Consider the following 26,179-nt stretch of genomic DNA (forward strand, 5'->3'; position numbering starts at 1 on the left):
GGACGACAGGATAACAGGAGTCTTCCCTGTGAGCCCAGGAGCCAGGGTCAGGGGAGGAAAGATCAGGTCTTGGCCAGTAACCACAGATCAAGAAGAGGAAAGGACAGTCTCACCAAGGGCAATGGAGGCCAGAAGAAACTGAGGCAGTGAGGGCAAAGATAAGACTTGTCTGGCATGCTGGAGGGAAAAAGAGAAACAAGGAGTAAACCTAGATGAGGATCGCCTAACAGAACCTTGACTTATGCCGGGAACAACCATGATCAAACTTTTTTTGGGGTAGGGGGTTTTGAATTCTGGAATCAAGGGACAATATTGGCTGGGAGGAAGATACCTCCCCCTTGGGTATAGGGTCCCTGGGAGAGAAGGACAATTGGGAGGAAAGATCTCCCTGTCTTTTGTTTGATCTATGTTTAATAAGGACCTATCTAGTTCACCTGGGGATTTAAAGGAGCTTCAGTTTATAGGGTTTGAAATAAGACTAGAAGGGACAAGGAAGCATAGAACAGGATAAGCCTGGATAATCACAGAAATATAGGGTCCTCAGGAGGAAGGAGTGGGGAAGACAACCAAGAAAAAAAAAGAGAGAGAAATAGAAAGAGGATGAAGGTAGAGTGATCCAATGAGTACAGCCAAAGACAGGACCAACCAAGAGAAACCAAGGCCAAAGAACCACAGAGTATATAACTCAGTGGAGTTAGGGCACAGACCCCACAGGCCCGCAGAAAACTGCAAATGACCACCTGAGAGGAAAAGGGCACACACCAGACCAGTGTGGACCACACTGGACCACACTCCAGACGAGCAGAAAATAGCAAATGACCACCTGAAAGGAAAAGGACAGAGTGTAGGGGAGGTGGAGCCCTGTGGAAGATCTCAGCCCTACTGGATGGACCTCTGCACAGAGAACCATCCATCCTCCCAAACATTCTTACAACATCAAGGCATGGCAGAAGAGTGCAGAGGACAAGCCAGAGGCCAAGGTAATTCTAACGGAGCAGGGCAGGCAAAGAGCACCCACTCACACTTAGGAACTCAACTGCAGAATTAAGGCTAGAATCCAGTTCACTAAGGCAGCTGTTAACTATCCTAACTATAAGACCCAGCCTGCTTTCCTTTATTAGGTAAAGTCTAGCAGCAAGGAGTCTCCTTCACTACAAACTGCTGATTGTCAGAACAGTTTCATACTGTGTACTGAATGAAGCAGAATACTTTGGTCAAAATAATATGTGATTACGCACTCAGAGAAACTCTTATGCTGCATAATGGGAACAAATTAAGTTTGCACAGAAGACTTGTAAAAGCAAGCATGTGCTAACAGTGATTTTTTTAAGAAAATCACAACTTGGCCAAATTTGCATAGATTTTCACATAACCAGGTGCTAAAGAATTTCAAATTTTGCAATACTGTGAAACAACATTTTTCTTTTTGTTCTCAGTGATGTCTGAACAGTTTGGGCTAAAATCTTCCACACTCCTCTGCAGCTCACATACAATATGCAATGTTTCATCCTAAACCATTGAAGTTTGACAAAGTTATAATAAAAGCAAGGTCTTATAATGGAAACTATCAAGCAACCTTAATGGGTTGTTTCACCAACCTTGCCTATGATACAGTGATAAGTAAACAGAACAGAATTTTGTAAAAAAAATGTTGTGCTCAGAAAAGCATTGAAAGATAGATTTTAAAATGTAAGTTCATTGTAACCATGGTGACTACTATCAGTGCACTGGAAGGCATGTTGCAGGCCATAGTCTTAGTATGATATAAAATGGAAGGTATGAAGAACTCTGGAAAAACTCTGTATTATAGTCGGCAAATAATGACAGCACCTTGGAAAGCAACATAGATTTGTATAATTTTTTTCAGTCTTCTAATGAAACCCTGATCCACCTCCCAGGACACAAACAGCACTCTTCCTTGAATTCACAGCAGAGTCCAGGTTTAGCCATACATGAGGGTACTAAAGGGTAACTTGACTTTCACAGCAGGTTCCCAGAGGAGGCAGCTTTAGCCTCCTCTGTAGCGACTTTGGTTGATGCACAGGTTCTGTATCAGCTTTGTCAGTTAAATTTTCTGCCTTTCAGTTGTAGCACTCTGAGAGATGATGAGTAGAAGTCCCTTGTTTAATTCCTGTAAACCATTTTTATTTAGTGTGTCTATCATGTCACCACTTACTCCTCTCCTCTTGGAAGTGTCTCAGTCTTCACATGCCCTCTTCATATTGAAGCTTTTTTCATAATGTAATTAACTGCAATAAAAACCCCAAGGACAGAAACTGGGGGAGGGGGAAAGGGGAGAGGAGAAGGTGGGTACAAACCCAGAGTCTTGCTCCATCACAGATAGATGATGTAAAATGCACAGTGTGCTTTGTACTAGAACTGTGTAAATTGTAGCATGCTTGACTGGCTCTCGTGTGAGGTGTGTGGCTGATAACTGTCTCAAAATAGGAGATTAAACTTCACATGTAGGGATTTACAACATAAGCCAGTCCTTCAGACTGGGTCTTTCTTCACTTTGGAATCCTTTTCTAACCAATTAGTTCAAATTGGTGCAAGTAGTACTTACAGTTTGGATATTCTTCCCCCACTCTCTGTGATGAAAGCAGAGGCAGTTCTAGGAGTCAGTAACAAGGGCAAATTCCTGGATCCCCAAGCCTCAGCTTCTCTCTGGAGCCATCATAAAAATAACACCAGCTCTGGGTAAAAGTAGCATGTTGCTCAAACCCTGACATTCCCCTTATCTCTGGTGGCAGGGAGGCTTTGTGGGTAAGGTCTGTCATCAGTCACTGGTGTTCCTATTCTCCCTGTCCACATGTAAGTAGCCTGGCTCTCCCCTTCTCCCAAGTAATTCTGGCTTGCTTTTAATCTACTGCTAAGGATAGTGGGACATTTCTCTAAGAGTTTTATGAAGATGCAACTAGCTATACCATTCAATCACAGTTTTGACACAGTATATACAAACACAAAGAAAAAAGGCTTTTCTTTCCTTTCCCCATAGCTGTTCCTCACATATGGTACTTGAAGCAGCTGCTAGTTTTGAGGGGCAGTGGGGGTGATTGACTCCACCTTATAACCTGATTTGGTTACCAGGATCAGGTAAGAGGAAGAATTGTTGCCTGATCGATGTTTCAAAAGCCTACATTGGCACCTATTCCTATTTGCCTTCAGGCCTCATCTCCCAGCTTCTGTTTTAGCCTAACCTCCAGCTCCTGCCTTGGATCCTGACCTTGCTGCATCCCCAGTCCTTGCTCTGGTTTCTCTCAGCCTTGTTTTTTCCCAACTACCCTCAGTATCCTTGATTCTCTGACTGCCTTGACCTAAAATGTTATAATTATTCTGCCTTGGTTTCTGATGTAGAAACTCAATTTTTTCCCCCGAACTCCAATCTGTCTTCCTTATCTGACTTGGACACTTTCTCTAACTGATATTCCTTTGGGCTGCTACGCCCTGAGCATTACAGTATCATACAAAAAATAATGACATATAAAACCCCAATGCTCTAGCTTCAGAACTAATGCTGAGCTCAAACCCCATTATATGCAACCTGAGTGCAAGTGGTCTGGCTTTAGGACTTAAATTGGTGCTTTCTGAAAGTCCTGTAAATGTGTTCCAAGAGCTAGATGATTTCACTTGGAGTGATTCCCTATAATAATCACCTTATTTGATGCAAAAGAACTACAGCCATCATCATTTTTTGAGTTTCTTTCATTTCGAGCAATTTATAGTGATTGTCATTGGGTAAAATGGGAAGCAACATGTATTTCAGATAGAAGTGAAAATCCTACTAAGCTCGGGTAATCAAAAACATGATGCCCAGAACTTCTAGACTTGACATAAAACACAGCTGTGTTCCAAACATCAGCCACTCTAAAGATCTTAAACTTTGAAGGCTATGGCTGGCTAGCAATTTAAAAATAAACATAAGGCGTTGACTGGGCTGCAGTGCTTGAACAGAGACCCATCTGCATTTTTTTAAACAAAGGTGAGATTATTTTCCTATTCCACTGCTAAGAAATACGTTCAAACCAAATAATTTGTATAGAAGACTTACTGCCAGTGATGAAGATAATATACTTCAGACTACAGGAGAGACATAGTATTTAAGGCATGTTATATTACAAATGTCTTATTTTTTTTGCTTTTTTAAGGATAACAATGTATTTGTTATCTGTTGCTTTTGAACTTACACCACTTACTTTTATGTAGCAGTTTCTTTGATCAAAAATACTAATGAATCATTAATTAAGGAGCCAGTTTCAAAAGTACCTAGAATACATCCATTTTTTCCTCCTAAATCCCTATGGTACTTTTTGAAATACCACTCTAGAGTCTCAGAACAACCCTCTAAGGGGGGTAGGTATTATATACCAAAGCACACAGAAGAAATCATTATTAGAGACAGGTTTAATACCAGATTTCCAGTGTTGTCCTCATGTTCTTAAACCAGTGGTTCTAGGATAAACCGCTTAGTCCCACATTGCTAATTCTTCTGTCTCCTCCAGTAAAAATCCAGATAATGCATTCAATCCTTTCCTAACATTAGTTTTTCTTTTCAGCATCTCCTCTTTCATTTCAGCAACTGCTGATCTTTGGCTTAAGAACCTGGGGCTAACCCATCCCAGCACATCATTACAGAGCTTTTACAAAGCTGTAGTGGACAGCTAAAGCTAAAACCAAAATGAAGAGAAATTATGGTTTTATATTTTTTAACTGTTTTTCAGTAGAAAATGGCTCTTCTGCAGCCAAAAGGTCAAAACGGTTAAAAGCAGCTGAGATGGTAGAGCAAAACAAGTTAGCGAGTTCAAGAGAGTTGGCTCTCTTCCTTTGATTGTGACTGGTCTGGTTCTGCTTCGTGACACACACATGGGATGACCTGTTCAAACAGATTTAAGCAGGGGCGGATCTAAGATTTCCCAAAGCAGGTGTGGGAGCAGCAACCCACACTGAAGAAGTGGCTATACCCCCTGCTCCCCCTCTACTCCACCGTAGAAGCCTCTTGGGAGTTTTTAAAGTCCTAAAGCTGGTGAAAATACCCCCTCCCTTCCCCTTCCTGCTCAGAGGTAGCCCCTTCCCCTCTTATTTTCCTCCCCTTCTTCCACTCCCCTGCCTGCCCCTAATGTACTCTCCCTGGATGGGGGCAGGGAAGCTCCATCCCCAGCTCAGCCCAACCCTTGCCCAGCAAGCAGAAATGGCTCTGGTGTTTCTCCACCCTTGGGACAGCAGGGAAAGCCAGGCTGGGGAAGAGCGGAGGGACTGGGATGGGCAGAAGAGGTGGGGAGGGAGTATTTCTGTAAGCAAGAAGGGGAAGGGAGAGAGTATTTTCACTTGGTTTAGGAGTTTTAAAACATCTCCAGAGGCTCCCCAGTGTGGTCCAATCCAAAAGGGGGATGCAGCTATGTCACTGCTGCACCCACTTTGGATTCGCCCCTAGATCTAAGGACCTCATTGCACAGAAGAAAATGATGTGTTTACTGTCTAGGAGGACATCTAAGTATTGTGGACTATATTCCTTGGGTTCAGGAAGTTATCATACTTCTCCATATCTTCACCAGCTTTATTTTCCACACTTTCTACCATGATATTATTGTAAATCCCCCTTACAAAGGCTTTGTCTCCATTGCCAAAGCCAGGTGTGTATTTACTGCAAAATGCCTAATGTCCATTAAGTAGCCTGCTGTAAAATTGTTGTGGAGATGGGACTGAAGTTTTACTGTAAGGTAACACAAGGCAAGGTCAGCTGCAGCTGGGTATATAGGGTCGATTTCCTTTAGCCACCTCACAGTAAAAAATAAAGATGCCTGGCTTCCACTAGAATTGTACAGTGGGGTATCTAGCATGTGTTACATACCCTGTTGTAAAACACCCAACTTTTTCTGGAGTGAAGGCAGCCATAGACTTCAGTCCTACAAATAGTTATGCACCCATGGGATGATTCACCTGTGTATATTTATTTATGTAGGTTTGAAAGATTGCACATGAAGCATCTGATTGCATATACACATCTTGTATGAAATCTTCCCTGTAAGCACCAAGCACAGATAAATACTCTTTAACACATGTATGCTATTTACTGAAAAGAAGCAGGCATAACCAAGTGAATGTCTGTTCACTTGCTTGTCGGTTCAATCTATGCAGCTTAGCCTAACTTGCAAAGATTGAATCAATTCAGCGTCAGGCGTTTTGACAGTTTGTACTTAGCCACGATCTCCTAATTTCTGTGTGTAACATTTAACTGTGTGACTATTCCAGAAATTGTTTGCAAGTAAAAGGTAAAGCATCAAGTTGTACTAATACCTCCTTCGTACCCTTTTTTTTTGTAGCCCACGGGCCTCAGTTAGCTCTTTTGGCCCTTTAAGTATCAAAATAAATGGTATTTCAATGCAAATCACTGAATAGTGGCTGAATGGTTAAGGTATTGGCTCCAGAGGCATAAGTACAAGCCTCACAAAAGCTTGCAAAAAAAGTTACCCCCAGTCAACCCAGCACTAATGTGGGTTGACAATGTAGCCTTCTGGGGTCAGGAGTTAAAGCCCATCACTCCATCTTATGCTGTCAGATACAGACTGGATGCTTTAACCACACAAGCTGAAGGGGCCAATGTGTACTTGCAGATCTTTGACTCATATAGGGATCTTCAGTTCCAGGTGTTTGTATACTTCTTTTGACAAATGTTCATATTCTCAATCAGCAAACAAAAATACTTTTGAATAAAGCTGCCTTTGCTAACAATTCAAGATCATGATGTGATGTACCCGGAGTGCCAAATTCATTTAAAAGCAAATAAAACTACTTTTAATTACAGCCTCTTTTTATTTTAATTACTTCCTCTTTAATAAAGCATAAGAAAGATCATAAAATATCTGGTATTCAGTAACACTTTACCCCATTTTCCTTGTCTTATTATCTCTGTCCCAAAGACACTGAAATACCCAACACCGTGGTTGTAATGCCTTAACACCCACCTTAAGCACACATACAAGATCAATTTTGTTGGCTCTAATGCTTTTAAATTCTGTTTGTTACCATGAGAACTTGACTAAAATGCCACCCACATGGTTGCAGGAAAAAAAAACCCAACAACAAAAAAATCCACTTTTAACCTTTATGAAAAAGCCAGTGGTAGTACACTTGCTGCATTGCAGTAATTTCAGAGGCTCTACAGCATTCTGCAGTAACAGGCAGTAGAAATACTCAGACAGATTTATTTTGCTGAATACTTTATTTTGGAAAATATTTAGCTGACAGAACAGCTTTTAGCCAATTCTGTCACACAATATTCCATTCAAGTAGTATATACACAGACATGCATGTTCTATTCCATGCTAGGAGGATCTGGTTTGAAACAAAGATGTACTCTCATATTAATGGTGTTTTTAGCTCTGACAGTCAGAACTGCAAAGGAATATTTTCTGTGATCCAAGAGATACATCAAAAGTATGATGCATTTTGATTTCTATTCCATTTGTAAATTTTGATGTGTTTTATTTTTATTTTAGCAATTGAGAATATTGTACTGTATTTAATAGTAAGCAACTTTTTTAAACGTACATATTCCATGAATTATGACCTTATGAATTATGACCCTTTAAATTAGGTAATCTGGTAAGGGGGAATCATTTTTAGTACTTCAAGAATCAATTATTTTAGAGTATAGCAAACTCTAGGGCCAGGTTTTCAACACGTATAACCTGTCTAAAGTAAGTTAATGGATTTCACTAGTTTGTACCAGCTCAGGCTCTGGTACGTGATTATTACATGCCAAATATGCTACAGTCCCAATTCAGCTACTGATAGGCAGAACTCCCATCCAGGATTGATGCAAATGTAAGAGTACAGCATTGGCTTTTACTAACTTAATCAAATTGTGATCCAATACCCACTGAGGTACAATAACAGCGGACAACACTTGATGACCCAAGACATCCCCTTCCACTTCCATGTCTCCATGTGTCCCAGCCAATAAGATTTTTTTCTGTTGAATTCAATGAGCTCTGGATCATGCCCACACAGGTTACTGCTAGTCAGGAGAATGTTACAGTCTTTAAGAGCCTCAAAGGTTGTGTCCACATGAGCGTGGACATTTGGTTCCCTGGGGACAACTAGCAGCGGGACACCTTGCACCCTCTGGCATGTGACAGATAACCCCGGGTGGGGTAGGGGTTATTGGGGCCAGCACTGGATTGGCCCGAGCAGCCTTACCTGGGGTCCTGGGGGGTTTCTGGGGCTGCAGTAGTGGTGATCCTGCCACTCGGAGCCTGGCTGGCAATCAGAGAATGGCTCTGGCTGGCCAAGCTCTGGTTCTGAGCCATGCACGCTGCCCCTGCATGCGCCGCTCTGCTTTTTTATACGCATTTTTTTTTTTTTTTTACCCCTGGACATCTGCATGCAGCCATAGTGATTAAAACCAAAATCCTCTTCTCCTCTGCCTTGAGATGTTGGCTTGGCTTGTTCTTCTTAGGCAGGGGTTTTCCAGGAGACTAATGACATTAGCAATTCTGAGGTACTTTATCTAAAGAGCTTTATCCTTTGTTAGCTATTGAACACTGAAATTATGGTTGTGTCACCTCTTGGCTGGACGACTGAAAGTTACTTTTTGGTAATTTGTCTTCTTCCATTAGCTAACAGCTCTCTGTAACTTACCAAAATTGGGCAAAGGATGCTAAGCATTTGCATGTTTTGCTGAAAACTCTACGCTAATTAGATTAACTACAAGATTATCTTACTTGAGTGGAAGGCCTTATACAGTGCTCTTCCTGCTACCACTACTATGTATTGGTATCTACCGATACAATATAAGCACCCTTTTGAAAGGAAGGATGGCCTTATGATTAGGGACTGGGCTGGGACATACAAGATTTGAGTTCAATTAGCTGGTAATCCACTGGATGACCTTGAGCAAATCACCAAGTTTCCCCATCTGTAAAATGTGGATTACAATGATCATACAGTCATATAGAATTAGGGTTGGAAGAGGAGGTCATCTAGTCCAAAACCCTGCTCAGAGCAGGACCATCCGCAACTAGATAATCCCAGTCATTTCTCTAAGTAATGTAAGTTTTTTGGGGCAAGAACTGTCTTGTTCTATGTGCATGAAAACTGTGCAGTTCCAAACTGAGGTCTCTAAATGCTCCTGCTGCTCTGAGAACCATTCTGATTAAAGTGCTTGCAACATCTCATGTATCAGTGTCTCCGTACTTCAAAATGGTGGTGGGGGCACCTGGACTAAAGCTTGTTTGACAAGCTTTATTTAAAGTGTCCCCACCACTGTTTTGAAGGGTGGGGATGCTAAATACACAAGATGTGGAGGCTACTGGAGCATACTGATTAGCATGCTCCAGCAGACTCAAATAATTGAGTCTGCTCTGGCGTGGTTTAATTACAGTGTGTAGAAGCAGTGTCCCCGCATGTGTACAGGCACCCATATATTGCAGGTGTCCCAATGCCCATGCAAGTAAAGTTGAGGGGGGAGGGGAGGCAAAAAACACAGGGGCTGAAAATCAGGAAAAATAAACTTGATAAATAAGGAGAAGAATCAGAGTCAGAGCTGGAAAGCAGCTTCCCACCACCAACGCCCCTGGGCTCCAGCCCAGAGTGGAGAGTGAGGGGCAGGAAAGTGGAAGGCTTCCTGAGTGCAAAAACAAGGACATGGGAGTTGGGGAGGGGGTGGAGTCGACCATAGTGAGCAGCAGCACTGACAAACCTTAAAGGGACAGGCACAGTCAGTTAAAGCACGCACAGCTGCATCAATAATAACACCAATTAATGTCAGGATTGTCTTAACAAAGACAAGATGGGAAAAGATTTAACCAGTATTAAAACAAGTCAAGGCAGACATGATCTGCCTACAAGAATGTGGTATGTGAGAGGAGAGGGAGTATAAATGCTTGGGGAAAAAGTGGAGATGGGGACTACATGAGAAAGAGCAGGCAGGGGGGAAGCTCCAAAACATGCACACCCAACCCACCTGCATCCCACACACCCGCTGTGCCAGTGGCTCCATTCAGCACGTACAAAGCCAGCAGCAATATGGTGCTGAGAGACCTGGGCTGGCTCTGTTCAGCATGTATAAAGCCCAGTCTTGCAGTGCTGCATCACTGCTGGCTGTGGCTGCAGCTGAGGCACAGTCTGATGCCCCTGGCGCCGCGGGGAGTGAGCGTGGGAGCAGGCGTGCAGCAGCCCTCACTCCACAAACCCACCCACAGACCACACATCCCCCCTGCCATTCCACATACCCCCAATATCCCCCCGCCACCTCCCATGGCCACCCACATCCATAAAACCCCTCATCCCCATGTCCTTACTTACCTGTGACAGCTCCCGAGTCATGATCCTTGCCACGTTTCTGCTTGCCCCGGCATGGTAAGGGTTCATGCCGCACATGCTGGGGCAGCAGAAGCAGCATAGAGATGCTCTGGCCAGAAACCACAGCGTCTCTCTTGGAGGACTGACTCCCGACTTTCCCCGTTTTTTTTCACCCAGGGTATTTTTTGACACTTGAAGAAATATTTTAAGAGTACCAAAGAAGAGTGGATATTGGTGAAGAAGAGGACAAGAGAATTTTTCAAGAAAACAAGCTGAAGAAATGCGGGGAGAAGAACTAAAGAACACAGAAAGCTACAAAGAAAGATGCAGGAGCTGCTAAAGGAAGCCATAGAAGGAAGACAGGTACGAGCGGAACTGGAAGAGACAAAGCAGGAGCTGGAAAGATGGTTTAACAGTAAGACAAAAGAAAAAATATTTTTAGCACAAGCATTGTGGGTGGAACAAAATGAAGAATGATCCTGATATGTTTCGGTCAGAGTGAAGAAGGCAAAAAGCGGTACAGATAGAAGATGGAGCCCGAGTGGAAAATCAGGAGGATGTGCTGAAGGTGATGAGGAGATTCTATGAAGAACTATACCAGAAGAAGGAAACAGATGTAAAGAAATTGATGTAAAGATTTTTCTGGAAGAGACTGAAGAAAAAATAGAGGAAGAGGAGATACAGACGATGGAAGAAAAAAACAGCTTAAAGGAAGTGCAGGAGTGCTTAAAAACTTGTAAAAGAGGAAAATCTCCCGGAGCAGATGGACTAGCCATGGAATTGTATGAGACAGTCTCGCCATGGATGAGGATAGACATAGTAGAGATTTTTGAAGAAATAGTGGGAAAAGGAGAGGTGGGGAAAGACTTTACAAACAAAATAGTAATATTATTATTAAAGAAAGGAGAGAAAAAGCTACTGAAGAACTAGAGACCAATTACCCCACTAACTACAAACTACAAGTTATTGGCAAAGACGGTGGCTTTAAGAATACAGAAGAACCTGAAAAAAGTAATACGTGAAGATTAAATCTGAGCAGTCCCAGGCAGGAGGATTTCGGACTTGATTTGGCTAATAAGGGATACACTGGCACATGTTCAGGGGAGGAAATTAAATATGGCAGTAGCAAATTTGGATCTGGATAAAGCATATAATAGAGAGGATCATGATTTTATATCTGAAGTAAGGAACCTCGGTTTCCCAGAGAAACTGGTAGGATGGATAAGACTGTTACATAGAGAGGCAGAAAGTCAAGTGCTAATAAATGCACATCTGAGTAGAGCCTTTAAAATCCAAACAGAGGTAAGACAAGGGTGCCCACTGTCACCAATATTGTTTGTATGTGCAGCGGAGCTGCTGGTACAAAGAATAAGGAAAAATAAAATCATAAGTGGGATAATGATAGCGGGAGGGGAGAGGTAAAGTGTGCACTCTATGTGGATGACATCAATGTAGTGGTTAGAGACAAATTATCAATTGAAAGGGTACTACAACATACAATGGCGTGTGGTGAAGCAACTGGGACTAAATTAAACAAAATGAAAAGAACTATAATGGGAATGGGAAGCTGGAGGGACCTAGAGAAGCTTGGACTGCAAGTAGTGGAGGGAGAGATCAAAGTTTTAGGGATCCCACCTGAGGCAGAAGGGAAAGGAAATAAAGTGTGGGAAAAGGTAACAGTGAGGGTTCAACAAGTATTATAGTTGTGGACACGAAGGACACTGTCCTTTGCTGGAAAAGTGACAGCAGTTAAGGCAGTGCTACTCCTTATCCTTTTGTACACCGGAATTGTGTTTCCACTATCATGGTGGCAGTTAGTGAAAGTACAGAGGGAAATATATGTGTTCTTTTGGAAAGGCAAAAGAGAAAGGCTAGCCAGGATAGAACTGTATAAAGCAAGAGAGACAGGGTGATGGGGATGCTGGACATAGGGTTGTTTGTTTACACAAACTACATTAAGTGCCGTAGATAAAGCAGCAACAGAGCGGGAAGGGAAACCATGCTTTAGCCCATTTTTGGCAGGTACGATCTTGAGAAGATGGGGAATGTATGGATACTCTTGGAAAAAGCTATGGGTGTGGCAACCTCCCATTCATTACATAAGAATGGGAAGTTTTATAAGGAGGTACAAAATAGGAGAGGTGGGGCTGCAGGTCCTGAAAGTTCACAAGAGGCTGACAACAGTTGAGAGACAGAGAGAGACAGGATGGCATCAAGTGAGGGACCTTACAGAAGGACAAGTGAAGAAAGTGTGGAGGGACATGGCTGACAAACAACAGAAAAGGGAGCATGCTGATCTAGCCTGTCTCATTATACAAAATATCTTGCTGGTGAGAGGGGGACAACGTAGATGGAGCTCGGCAAAAACAGCAGCGTGTTCAAGGGAGAGGTGCAAGAATGAAGGAACAGAGGGGCATGTGTTTTGGGGAGTGTACATATGCAAAGGTTATGTGGAAAAGGGTATGTCATTTATTAGTATCAAAAAAAATAAGCCAGTCCTTAACATGAGATAGTAATTTATTGGTTCATGCCAAAGGGGCCTGAGGACACAATATTAAGGGCACTGTTAGCAAGTATTAAAACCAGTATGTGGAAATTAAGATACCTCTGGGTTTTTAAGGGGCTGGCTTTCACTGAAAGAGAGTGCCTGAAGCTAGGGCTGCCTGAACTGAAATACTACATTGATCAGGACAAGGAAGAAATTGGAGAAGAGGAGGCAGAGAAGAAATAGAGGAAAAAGGACTGGACATACTTGTTTCACTGAAGCAGAAGAGAGGATTAATGGGAGGGATGGCGAGTTTCAGGTGGTTACTGAAGTAACTGGGTTTTGGTAATTTTTTAGAGGGTGGTGAATTGAAACTCATGGGGTTCTGTATGAAGAAACAGAGTTCTGTAAGGATTTTTTTGTGGGAAGTTGATGCATGTGGTTTAAGGGTTTAATAAATGTAATTGTATGTTTTTGATATGTAGTTGTTTTGCAATATGAAGTCTTGGGAAAACAAGGATGCTCAGTATGTGAAGCTTTGTAAATGTAGAGTGATAAAGATGTTTTTAAAAAGTTCCCATCAGTATGTTTGTCCAATGTGAGCCATGTATTTTATAGTCATGCTCAGTGTTGGCTGTACTTCCTCAGGTTCATAGTTGGTTTCCACTGCTGAGCACATGGTGCTTTTGGCAGATTCAATAATAGACAATGAACTTAGTGGGATTTCCTTGTATGTGATTATAAGATGGGGGGTCTCCATACCAACTGAGGGAAAACAACCTTGTCATGTATTCAAGTAAATATGGCAAATGAATAATGATGATGTTTATTTCAGTCCTGTGGGCATTCTTAATGTTCCTTATACCAAGTCCCACTGCAGTACTTCTAAACTGGGGGTTAGCAACCCATGGCCCGTGGGCTGGATCTGGCTCATGGAGCCATTATATCTGGCCCATGGGGCTGGGGGATTTAGTGACATTTTAGTGGCATGGACTTTTGGACTGGTGGGGGTGGTTCCCATGCAGGAGCTGGGTGGCAAGAAGAAGCAATGGTGGTGAGGAATAATAACGGCATTTGCAGTGGTGGTGGCGGCAGCATGGACCAGGTTGGAAGCAGCCCACACTTGAGGCTAACCATGTGGCTAAAGCAGACTCTGCTCTACCACATTGCTGACCCCCTGCTCTAGATTGGTTGATTCTCTTATGTTGTATCTGTGGGATCCTCCCTGTTGTCACCTCATCCCTATGGGTCTATAAAAGGTTTTAAGTTTCATCACCACAACAAGACCACTTCTATAAATGCAAGTTTCTTTGATACTCTTCTTTGATTCACACTCTAAGATACGTAGGATTTTGCACGTATAAGGAGTCCAAAAGTGTCTGCCCACAAATACTGAACATATTTTTAAATCAGTCAACTTTTACACTATAGTAGTTATTTATATGCAGCTCAAGCCAGTGCTAAAAATGAAGTTGGCCCAATATATTGCATCACTGTATAATGTACTGGTTTGTAAATCATGACTATAATCAAGAATGGCCAAGATATCCTTAGTTATGATAATTAACACTTTGTTTTATGAATACTTCCACCATTTCTTGTAAAGTATAATTCAATATGAGTAAAGATAGCAGAATCTGACTTACTGTTACTCAAACTTGACAGCCAATAGACAACACATACTCTGTAAGTGTTATCTACCCCAATGAACAATTCTGTGTCATCATTTTGTTGTGCTCCCTTGTCTGTTTGTCTGTATTCACCTGTGGTCTTTTCATAGATTTGTAAGGTCGGAAGGGACCTCCATAGATCATCAGGTCCAACCCCCTGCCCTGGGCAGGAAAGAGTGTGGGGGGCAGATGACCCCAGCTAGGTGCTTGTATACTCTCCTCTTAAAGACCTCCAAGGTAGGGGAGAGCACCACTTCCTTTGGAAGCCCATTCTAGATTTTGGCAACCCTCACTGTAAAGAAATTTTTCCTAATGTCTAATCTAAATCTGCTTTCCATCAGTTTATGGCCATTGTTCCTAGTAACCCTGAGGAGCGCCCTGGTCACCAGTATACCCTATTCCTTGCTGACCCCCCCGATGAATTTGTAGACGGTCACAAGTTCCCCTCTCAGCCTTCTTTTGCAAAGGCTGAAGAGATCCAGTTCCCTCAATCTCTCTTCATAGTATCTTACCTAGGCTCATAACCATAATTTGTTATACATTTTGATAGAAAGCACTGTGAAATAGGGAGCATCTTTTTTTTCTGCATTTATAAATTTAGCACAAAGCAACCTGAGATGTTAGGTTGATGAGAGTGGCTAAAAGCAACTTCCATAATAAAATAATAAAGAGGATATAGTAAAAAGTTATTGTTCACAGCAGCTGCTTTACCATAATCAGCTTAATAAACTTGTATTTGTTTTGTTTTAGTAATTATTATACCTGGCAAAAAAGGCAGCCTATTCTTTTGTGTTATAATTTTTTCAAATGAACAAACTGATGTCAAAAATATTTGTAAAAATAAACATTTTCCCCCAGGAAATGGTGGAGTTAGTCATTTAAAAGGAAGAGGGTAAGACTATGGGAGGAAAGAAAGATCAGCTATAAGAAAAAGGCAAGAAAAAAATCATCTATAATGACTGCTTGTCATGATTCTGCAGGGCTTCATTTTGTCAGCTATGCTGGAAAGAATATTAAGGTTCAAACAGCTGTTCTCATAATTTTTCCTCTTTAATATCAAAAAATCTGTTCTCATAAACTCTTCTCATGTTAGAATACCCAAAACTATTCCCACTATCTATCTCTTTAGGGTAATAGTTAATATAATTGTTCAGAACAAGATTTAGATGTGAGCATCAAACTATTTACCATTAATGGATTTCTTGTTATGGTTTAAGAAATGAATATTCTAATATAAAAATAAAACACAAAAAGCCATTAAAACTTCAAAATTAGTAATAAAGTGACTTATTTTCCATATTTTTTCACTTTATTTCCAAATAACACTAACTTCCTTCCACCTTACGATGCTTCCTGGTAGATAAGAATACCAGAAGAGGGCAGCTCCCAGAGTATAGTTTCATAGTTTCTAGGGTTGGAAGGGACCTGAGCAGATCATCGAGTCTGACCCCCTGCCATGGCAGGAAAGAGTACTGGGGTCAAACAAGCCCAGCAAGGTGTTCATCCAGACTCTTCTTAAAGACCCCCAGGGTAGACAGCATAACTTCTCTTGGAAGTTGGTTCCAGATCCTAGCCAACCTGACAGTGAAGTAGCGCCTCCTGATATCTAGCCTGAATCTACCCTCTGCCAGCTTGTGACCGTTATTTCTAGTCACTCCTGGTAGTGCTCAGGGGAACAGGGAGTCCCCCAGTGCCTGCTGGTCCACTCTGACTAGTTTGTAACAGGCCACTAGATCCCCCCTCAGCCTTCTCTTGTGGAGGCTGAACAGGTTCAGGTCCCTGAGCCTCTCCTCATAGGGCCTGCCCTGCTGCCCCTGATCATGCAAGCACTGGTCACTGCAGTCCACTGCACTGTTTCCAACACTGGCAAATATCACTTGTCTCAGAGGAAGGTGCAAGAAAGTGTGTGACAGGTGAACATTGGCTCACCATATATACTTTCCATTCTCCTTGAGCTTAGGGATGGATTGTGCCATGTAGCACCCAGGATTGTCACTCTTGAAGATGCAAGATCCCATAAAGTACATAGTTTTTAAAAGTTTCTTTGTATGTGAAATCCTGCCCTTTCTGAACTCAATGGCAAAACTCCCACTGACTTAAATAGGGCCAAATTTAACATGCCTAGTTCTCTTCACTTTTCCTCATATGTCATGCCTTCCAAACACTTTATCATTTTGGTCATTGACTTCTGGACCCTCTCTAATTTTTCCACAGCTCCAATATAACCTCCTTGCAGGTGAAATGACTTCAATCGGGCATCCTGAGATAAAGAAGCCTTCTTCTGCTGCTTCTCTACCCTCTGTCTCGATAATGCTGTCCAGTAATGGAACATATTGATGTTGGCTGCTAGATATGACAAAAGTAGCTATCATTACAGGCATGCCCAAGTTAAGTGCAATCACTATCCTGCATTGCCACTACTATCCTACTAAAAATGGTTCCAAAAATAAAGGGAAAATTCCCTTCCCCTTTATACTGGCTTAAGTGAAAACAAAATTACCCACTCCTCCTATCTTTTTAACAGCTGCTATGGTGCTTACTAAAGAGCTTGCAGCAGGTGGTACCATCTCTAGCTGCAAAATTCCAGCCTAAACAATTCTACTTCCCAGCTGTAAACAAGTTTTGAAAATATGATGGTGACTCAGCCTGTTCAGCTGAACTATTATTATCATTATTATTATTATTAATCATTAGTATTAGAGGACATAGGCACTGCTCCTCCTTTCCACTGAGATCAGCAACTATGAGCAATGCCTCTTCTAATCTGGCAGATGACTAATTAACTGATAAAACATAGGTAATAGTGGGTGCATCTATATGTGCTATTAGCACAGAGCAATAAACTCCAGTGCAATTTGCACCGGAGTTTATTGCTCCTGGGCAAACTGTTTGAACATGTGCCCGGGACTGCAGCACATTGAGCTGGAATGGAGCATCCCCAGCTGGCAGGGGGACCCAGAGGTCAGCCTGTGAGCCCATGGTTGCTATGACCTGGCTCAATGTGCTCTGGAGGGACTGGCTGGGGCATGAGGGTGCTACAGTGTGGGGCTAGCCAGGAGGTATCCCCATACTGTAGCACCCTTGAGCCCCAGCCAGCCCTGGTCAACATCTACACATATGTTCTGGTGGAGTAAATAACTCCACTGTGTTGGGCAGTGGAGGTAATTAATTTACTCTGGCCTAACAGCCCTGCACATGTAGATCCTGATGCTCTACTGTGGAGCTAATTAGGTAACTCCACAGTTAGTGTCTCATGTACACGCTCCTATCAGGTACAGTTCTGGTCCCTTGTGTTCAGGAATGATAAATTCAAGCTGGAACTTGTACAAAGAAGGGCTACTAAGATATCAGGGGAATGGAAAGTGATAGATATGAAAGGAGATTAAAACAGCTTTACTTATTTAGCCTGACAGGTATAAACCATATCAGCTGGAAATAAGAGGAAGGTTTCTAACCATCATAGCAGCAAGATTTTGGAACAGTCATCCAACAGAACTAGAAGAGGCAAAAAAAAACCCCAAACAAAAAGACCGAAACCCCCCCACATACACACACCAACCCCGCCCCCAGCCAAACCAAAGCCAAACCAAAAAAAACCTAACTGATTTTAGAATGGTGCTTGAAAATTTCTCAAAGGTATTATATGGTATGGGGGTCTGAAGTAGCAAGGGACTGGATCCAGTGACTCAGAAGATCCCTTCTAGTCCTAAATTTCCACCTGCCAAATGTGCCTTTGGGGGAACGCATCGTTCATGCCTGTTCAAGTGTTTTACTACCCTCCTAGTTAGAAAATTCTTCCTAATATCAAACCTAAACTTGCCTTGCTGCAACTTGAGACTATTGCTCCTTGTTCTGTCATCTGCCCCCACTAAGAACAGTCCAGCTCCATCCTCTTTCAAACCACACTTCGGGTACTTAAGGGCTGCTATTAATTCCCCTCTCAGTCTTCTCTTCTCTAAACTAAATAAGCCCAGTTCCCTCAGCCTCTCCTCATAAGTCATGTGCCCCAGCCCCCTCAACATTTGTATACCATACTTTTATAGTCTGTTCTCTCACAACTTTTCCTTCTCTCATATTCCCCTTCTTCCCCATCCCCCATGATATAGTAGGTGATGCCAAATGCTGATGTTTACAAACTAAGGCACACTGAGATACAGCTTGGAGAGTCTTTCTATATATAAATCAAAAAAAATTTTATTTGTAAATACTAGGGCCCAAGTCCTTAACTGGTGAGAATCAGCACCACTTCACTGAGGTTCCAGAAGGGGCTTAAAGCATTAGAAACCAGTTCCTTTCTATATAATCATCATCATTTCCAATCAAATGCCAAGAGAAACTCTAAGTCTGTAATAACAGCTATGTATTATTGATATAAAAAGGTGTAAATGCATGCACCTGAGCCCTTACAGAAAGCATAAAAACAAAGATCCATGTCCAAATTGTTTATTGTGTAATCTAATGCAAACAAAATATGATCCTTAGGAATCCTTACTGAAATGTGTAGCCTGAGCCTGTAATTCAGAATATGTTTGCTAAATAACTTTCCGTCAGTTTTTCTGACTTGCTGAGTATTAGACCTACAAGAACAAAAGATATGCAAGTGTAGGCAATAAATAAACCAATCTAAAAATACTAACCAAAGACAATAGCAGTGTCAACCTGACATAGCTTTGGAAGGTTTTATAATTCATCTTGTTATTTTGAAAAAAAACTTTGTGCAGCTGTGTACTTAGTTTGGAGTCTAGGTAAATGTGTTGTTCTGATACCTCAAAATCTTCCATCCTTGGTTTGAAGAAAGCCTTGCTCCTCATTTTATGGAACATTGCTATACAGACCCCATGCTGAAAAGTGGGTGCTTAAAGACACACAGTTGTTTCTGCTTTTGCTACATTTCCCCCCTTTCTGCTGATACCTGACATGCCCACCCAGGGACCATCTTTGTAAAATATACAAATAGATTTCTTCTTTTATTTGGCTTTTAGCTTCTTTATCATAACTTTTCCCTGTAGGCCATGTAGGATACTATGTCCATTATCAGGACTATAATAGCTGCTACAGCAATAAAAGCATACTAAGACACTGTACGCTTTCAAGTATAAAGAAAAAAGGAGGCTCAGGAATGAAAATGCTCTGATTATTTCATAACTCACAGGACTGGCCAAATTCTTAGCTATAAAAATGGCACAGATGCATTATTTTCTCTTTAACGCTAGATCAGGGAACTAGATCTAGCAAAAAGTGCTAGAGTTTCATAAGATTCTTAAAAGAAATTGTGTACTACTAAAATTGCTGCCTGCTCTGGCACTGCATTCAGTAAAAATGCAATGAAATTCTCGAAGTACCTATTTTCTAAATTCCAGAGCAGAAATTTAGTTTGATCAGTTAAAGGCAGGACATGAAGAGCCATCTTCATATTTATATGTATGAGAGACAATGCATGCATAAATGATACACTATGGAGGTATATTTTATCTCTGGTGGACTGCAAGCAATGAGCAAAGGATATGGACCATGCACTTGCCTATTCTTTACTTAAAGTCTTACTGGCTAATTCTGGCCTTCATCCTTGCGTACAGATGCAACACTGGAGTTGCAGAGTCCACAGGAAAATTGCTGCAGTAATTCAGGACCACTGCCAGCAGCCTTGCACACTCACCACTCCAGCAGATGCTGGCACAGATTCAGTCTGATGAGGATTCTGCACTGCTCAGTTTCCCACTGGCAGCCTTGGTAGGGACTGAACTAAGCTGGTGGCAGCTTCTGCCCTGTGGCGGCTTAGAATCCAGAGGATACATTCATCCTGCTGGGCTGGACTTTCATTGCTGTGTTTCTCAGGGATAGCACACTAAGTCCCTTCACATATTAGCAAAAAATACCCTGAGATGCAACAACTGCTCTTATCAGAATAATGTTACATGTTATTTAGGACTAGATCATGCCCGGCAAGCACATGTTGGCACTGACCCACAAGAAGCTCTGGCAGTAGCGTGACTCAAGCCAGATGGTGCGGAGAGTGTGGGGACTAGTGTCTTGGCTTCCCTTAGCCCCTGATGGTGTGGCTCGTGGCATATGCTCAGAAGGAAAGGATGGGGAATGCAGAGTGTGAGACTGGTACTTATGCAGAAGCTTCATGCAACCCTTCATAGATAGGGCAAGTTTGGTTCCTGATTTAAAAACCTGTAGGGACAGGAGTGTTTCAGAAAAAAAAAATGCAGATATGGATTGCTCATTGGCATTTTGTTCTGAAAATTTCTAGATTTGTGGATGTTCTTATCTATAGTTCTGCAAACTGAGTTTGGTTTTGTGTTTGTCTCTTTTTACAAGGTGCATATATATGGAAGAAGGAAGAGAGAGCAAGTGAGTGAGGCCTTGGCTCTTATATTATTAAAGCAATTAAAGTGTTTTCTCTTCAGTGTCAACCACCATACTTGCATTTTTCTAAAGCTCTGGCTGATGTTTGCATTTTTTACTCTTTAATCTTTAATTCTCTTGGCAGCCTAAAAAACAGGGCACAGATTACTTTAAGGGAGATGGAGGGGCATTATTTTACTTACAAGTCGTCAGGGAAAACTTGCAAGATGTAAATACTGTATAATTCTGTAGTCTACCAATTGAAAACCAAATTCACTCCTGGGTTTGCAAAATCAAAAACTGTAGCCAGAATACAAGTTGGCGGGTTTCATCGAAACCAAACTTGCCTTTGCTGCTTGGTGATCTAGTAGATAGCTTCTTGATTACTTCCTCTTTATTAATTACTATAACAATCTCTTGAGTTTGATTTCACAAAAGAACTATGTTGAGGAAACTGCTGAAAACTGGCAAAACCGCATTAATGCCAATGAAGGTAATCTCTACTGAGTTGCAGTCATTTACACCTATGTGAAGTACTGGCAGAGGGGTATCCAATGCTGCCCAAACCTGTTTAGCATTCTGCATAGGTACCTAAGGAGTGAGGCAGTACATACTCAGATTTTGCTCTACCAGTCTTACTGAGAAACTGATTTTATCGCCGCATTCACCTTCACATGGAACCACTTAGTGCAAATGTACCAGTTCTAAAAGTTTACTATTCTACCCTTTGGATTCTGAACTCATTTGCCAGCATAAGCAAGGACTACATTTGCCTGTAATTTAAACTGTGCTGAACAATCAGATATGGCAGCAGCATGGGAAAACAAATAGCTCTGTTTTATCCCGAGAACATGGGCAGCATAGACTGTGCTTATCAATCTTCTTCATAGTTCTAAAAACCAGACCTCTTCAAAGTTCCCTCTTTTCTGACAAGAAGTCCAGATCTCTTAATTAGTCTCATCATTTAAAATTTCGAAGACCAGGTAATGTTACAGTTGTCCTTACCCTGTCTTTTCCAAGTCATCAAATATCCTTCCTAATGGCATGACTCATCAGAACTGCTGGTTATGGTATTCCAGATAGGGTCAAATTAGCGCTTCTCACAGTAACACTATCACCTTTTTTGTATTTTCTCCCTTTATTAATAAACCAGTCTTATGTCTTTTCCAGAAGAGCTATGCATACGGTTGTTGTTAAGCTAAGGACGTATGTTGAGACTGCTGTGGATGTGATAGCTCCCACCAACAAGATATAAAGGTTTTTAATAAAATTAAAGAATGGGGAATAAAGGCATGAGACCAGTAAAATGAGACCATTTGAGCTACCCTTTGTGTGAAAACATGAGACCCCCTGTGAAAAAGTCTTACCTTTTTAAGCAGATGGTAGAGGGTCAAGGCTGCTGTGTCCAATTGTTAAAGAACCAGGAAGACTCTCTGGCTCCTGTACAAAAATATCAACAAATATATTAAATTCTGGCTCATTTTGAATTTAGTGTAAATGCATCATAACAGCTCTGACCGGGCCTCGTTATTATTTTTTTTTAATCTGGTCAATCGGGGCATAGTAGCTCAGACCCTTTACTCTGCCCACCTCCTTTGAATGTAGACGTCAGGGGGCCAACAAGGAGCAGCCTTCACGCTGGCCCTGGTACAGAAGCCTGGAAGCTGTCTGAAGCCAAGCCAGCTGATACCAAAAGTTTTTTGTCAGATGGGGCCAGGTAGGGGGCAGCTTCCCAATGCTCTGGACCACACCTCAGCTGGGGTAAAACTCTAAAGCTTCATTGATTGCAGTGGGGTGGCATCAGTTCACAGCAGCCAAAGATATGGCTCTAGAGCTCTATTTAAAATCTTTTCTTCAAACTATTCCTTCCTCACTTGTAAAATCGTAGCCATTAACAAGCTTAAGATGAATACGTTATGACAATATCTGTAGTACTCCCTGAACACCCTTTTACTTATTTGAAGAAATGCTTTGGCTCCATGATAATTAGCAGGTTTAAAGGACCACAAGTGCACCTTTATCATAGATACCTTTCCTTTATTCTCTTAGCTATATCTTTGAGTAAAGGACAGAAAGGAGATTTTTAAAAGTACAACAGGTAGCTGGGAACCAAAGTTCTCACTGCTCACCAGTGGCATTAGCTACTGAACTGCCATATGTACATTTGAACACCTACTTTGTACATTATGGGTAGAGGTGTCCATACCTATAGTTCCCAGCACTTCCCATTATTAATCCAGACTTCAACTGCTTAAAATATTGCCCAATTTCAGCCTTTTACATTCAAATCTTCCAGGCCAGATGTCTATCTTAGGTTATTCTTTCTTTCTTTTTTTAAGATTCAGCAAAAGATGTCAGCCATTTCCAAGAATGAAAGTAGAGAGATATAAGTTGGTTGGACCATGTTAAAAATGATGAAAAAGTAGAAATAAAATTATATGTGATCAGGTAAGTAAGGATTATCAAAACAAATGCACCAGCAGCTGAATGAAGGTTGCAAAGGTAACTGCAACTCAGGCATTTCCTAATTTTTGAGTGCTTGATTTAGCCTTATAATATACCTTTATTGTAGGCTTTGTGTGCATACGCACTCCATGTTATTGGCAACAGGCTGTGTTAATTACAGTTTTTCACCAATTTGTTTAATTTGTATTTAGGTTTGTTCTGAAACATCTGACAGGTTTTGCTTCCTAAACATTACATCTTGAAGAGGAAGGTTTCATAAAATTCTGACAGTGAATTAATATCAAGTGACTGCTGCATTCTACAGCACAGACCCTCGGTAGAGCACACCATTCACCTCTGTGCAGTAATTAGTTACATTAAATGAGCTCTGTAGAAATGAGGCTCCAGCCTGCATTGATTTTACCCACCCACAGGATGCAGAGGAATTTTAAAATAAACTAATTAAATTTGCTGTGGCTCAGCAGAATGATCAATGTGCTACAGACAGTGGAGCCTATTCAGCACTTCCAGCCCTGACAGGCATTCTGATGTGTTGCCTGTGCAAAATAATGCTATGTGGTCTGATCTGGGGGAGGGGAATCTATATCTCTAGGGAAGGTTGTTTACAGTGGATAGACATTTTAGACAAGGATATAAACAGAAGCATTGAAAAATCTGTAAAATGTACAGTGATTTGCTGGATGAATAAGCCAGCACTTTTATGCTCTCCAGTAATGCTGGGGTTGGACATGTGCTCTTTAATGTTCTTAAACTGTACAAAATATGCCAACCTATAACTTATGGCTAAAGCCAAGTGAGCAACAGGTTTTCTATGCCAGGAAAGTTTCAGAAATGTTCCCTTTGTAAACTGGAATGAAACTAAGGCCTTTCAAAGATGTCTGCATAAAATGAGAGATACCCCTACCAAGTAGCCAGTATCTAACAGCCCAGAAGTTAGGGCATCATCTGGAATGTGGAAAATAAAATTCAAGTTCAGAGTGTGAAATAAGCCAGAGAAAGGACTTGAACTTGATCTTACTGGGTGCATCTACACATGAAATTAATGCAATGCAATAAAATCTGGGGCATATTGCGTGTTTACACACGTGCCCAGGACCATGGTGTGTTGAGCCATGTTAGAGCAGCCCCAGCTGGCAGGGAGACTGAGGGGGTCAGATTGCCTGCCTGAGGCTGCTCTGACTTTGCTCAACATGTTTCAGAGGGGCTGGTTGGGGCACAAGGGTGCTTTAGCGTGAGGGCTAGCTGGCAGGCAGCACCTGCACTGAAGCACCCTTGTGCCCTAGCCAGACCTGCCAGCATCTACACATGCACTACTGTGCACTAAATAACACTGCCATAGGATAGTACTTTTATTTACTTATGGCAGAGTTAATTAGTTTACTGTGGACTAACAGGGCCCCATGTGTAGCTGCTGAAACTATTGCAGAGCTAATTAGGCAGCTCCACAGTAAAATAAAAGTTGTGTGTAGACGTTCCCACTATGTCTTAAACTGGTCTTAAGAATTAAGTCCTCCTCTGCCACACACACATACTTTCTTGTTTTGGTGAGAAAAACATTCTTAGTAGAAGATTCATTGTAACTTGCAAATTCCCACAAGAAGTCTTTGTTTACACTAAGCAGCATTTTCCAACCTAAAAAGGGTTGCTGGAAAGTTCCTAAGTAAGCTCCACCTAGTCTTCCTTTAGAAGCTGTATTTCTTGCTCTTAAGCACAATGAAATAGAACCTCAAGAAATGCACCTTGTCACAGTCATCAGTGTAGTCATGATAATCTGAACTAGCTGGGGACTTGCTCTACATAGTTCATAATCTGCATCTGCTCACAACCTTGAAAATGAAAACTTCTTTTAAATAGTATGAACACTTATCACTTGCAGAATAACATTACTTTAGTACTCAGAACAGGATTTATTTTCATGCAAGTTATTTCTGTATGTGTAAAAAGCATCAGGCTTTTTAACTGTGCTTATATCAGTCAGCCTGGCCTCATGAATAGAGCACTAGATTGGGACTCAGGGGGCACACCTCAAAACTGTTTGAGGAGCTGCAAACCACATGCGGCACACATGCAACCATTCACCATGCTGCATGTGGCACCAACATTTAATACCAGGAATTCCTGGTATAAAAAAAAAAAAACTGCTGCAAAAAAATGGGGCAATGACCAACTTTTTTTAGGCGTGGTTTTTTTCTAACCCCAGGATCTCCCATAGTCAAAAAATGCCCCTGAACTCCAAAGTAGCAGCGCAGGAAATGCCTGTATGTGCAGCATGTGGCACCACAGATGGGTCTGCAGCACCACATATCTGCACTTGTCTGGATGTGCTCAGGATGTCTGAGTTCTCTTCCTGGGTCTGCTGGTGATACTGGGCAAGTAATTTGACCTCTCTCTGCCTCAGCTTCCCTATGCATAACATAATGTTAAAGATACCTATTTCCTTTGTAAAACATTTTGTGATCTATAACAGTTACTGTTACAATATGTAAATAAAAGGCCTGGTTCTCATTTATAGGAAGGCTATTTTACAGTGGGCCACTTGAAGCTGTCTGTATACTATCAAAGTGACGTAAAGGGGCCATCTTGCACTTGAAAATCAGGCTTAAAACTTCTTCTTGGATCTTCCTCTCAACCTTTTTCATATTTATATAACACATTAAAATATGATCAATAGATTTCATAAAACTAACAACTTTTGTATTTATTTCCTATAATTTAAGCATGCATTCAATAAAAAGAGCCCCTATCCTTTCCTGCAGTTTTAGACAGAGACTGGTGCAGGAAAAAAAAATCATTATAACTAGCTGGTATCCAAAAAATATGAAACCTTCAGAATCTGTCCACCATTTCCCTTTCTCCTCTTGGAAACACAGTGTGCTATCATTGCTCATGGAACTCTCTATTTGAT

At 41.5% G+C, this 26,179-nt stretch overlaps 1 protein-coding gene across 12 annotated transcripts in view; it reads right to left on the reverse strand.

The window, feature by feature from the left end:
- MAP2 (microtubule associated protein 2) overlaps window positions 1-26,179 on the reverse strand; it is a 446,273-nt gene that overhangs the window by 156,645 nt on the left and 263,449 nt on the right. For 11 of the 12 annotated variants that reach the window (XM_019523436.1, XM_019523438.1, XM_019523444.1 and 8 more), the window contains one exon: window positions 22,176-22,248. The gene's annotated coding sequence lies outside the window, so the exon portion shown is untranslated. Of the gene's footprint in view, window positions 1-2,566; window positions 2,668-22,175; window positions 22,249-26,179 lie in introns of all 12 variants that reach the window. The other variant, XM_019523433.1, reaches the window with a different exon arrangement.

This window comes from Gavialis gangeticus, unplaced genomic scaffold (assembly GCF_001723915.1).
Source record: "Gavialis gangeticus isolate Ggan-Ray unplaced genomic scaffold, GavGan_comp1, whole genome shotgun sequence".
In the NCBI taxonomy this organism is placed as follows: domain Eukaryota; kingdom Metazoa; phylum Chordata; order Crocodylia; family Gavialidae; genus Gavialis; species Gavialis gangeticus.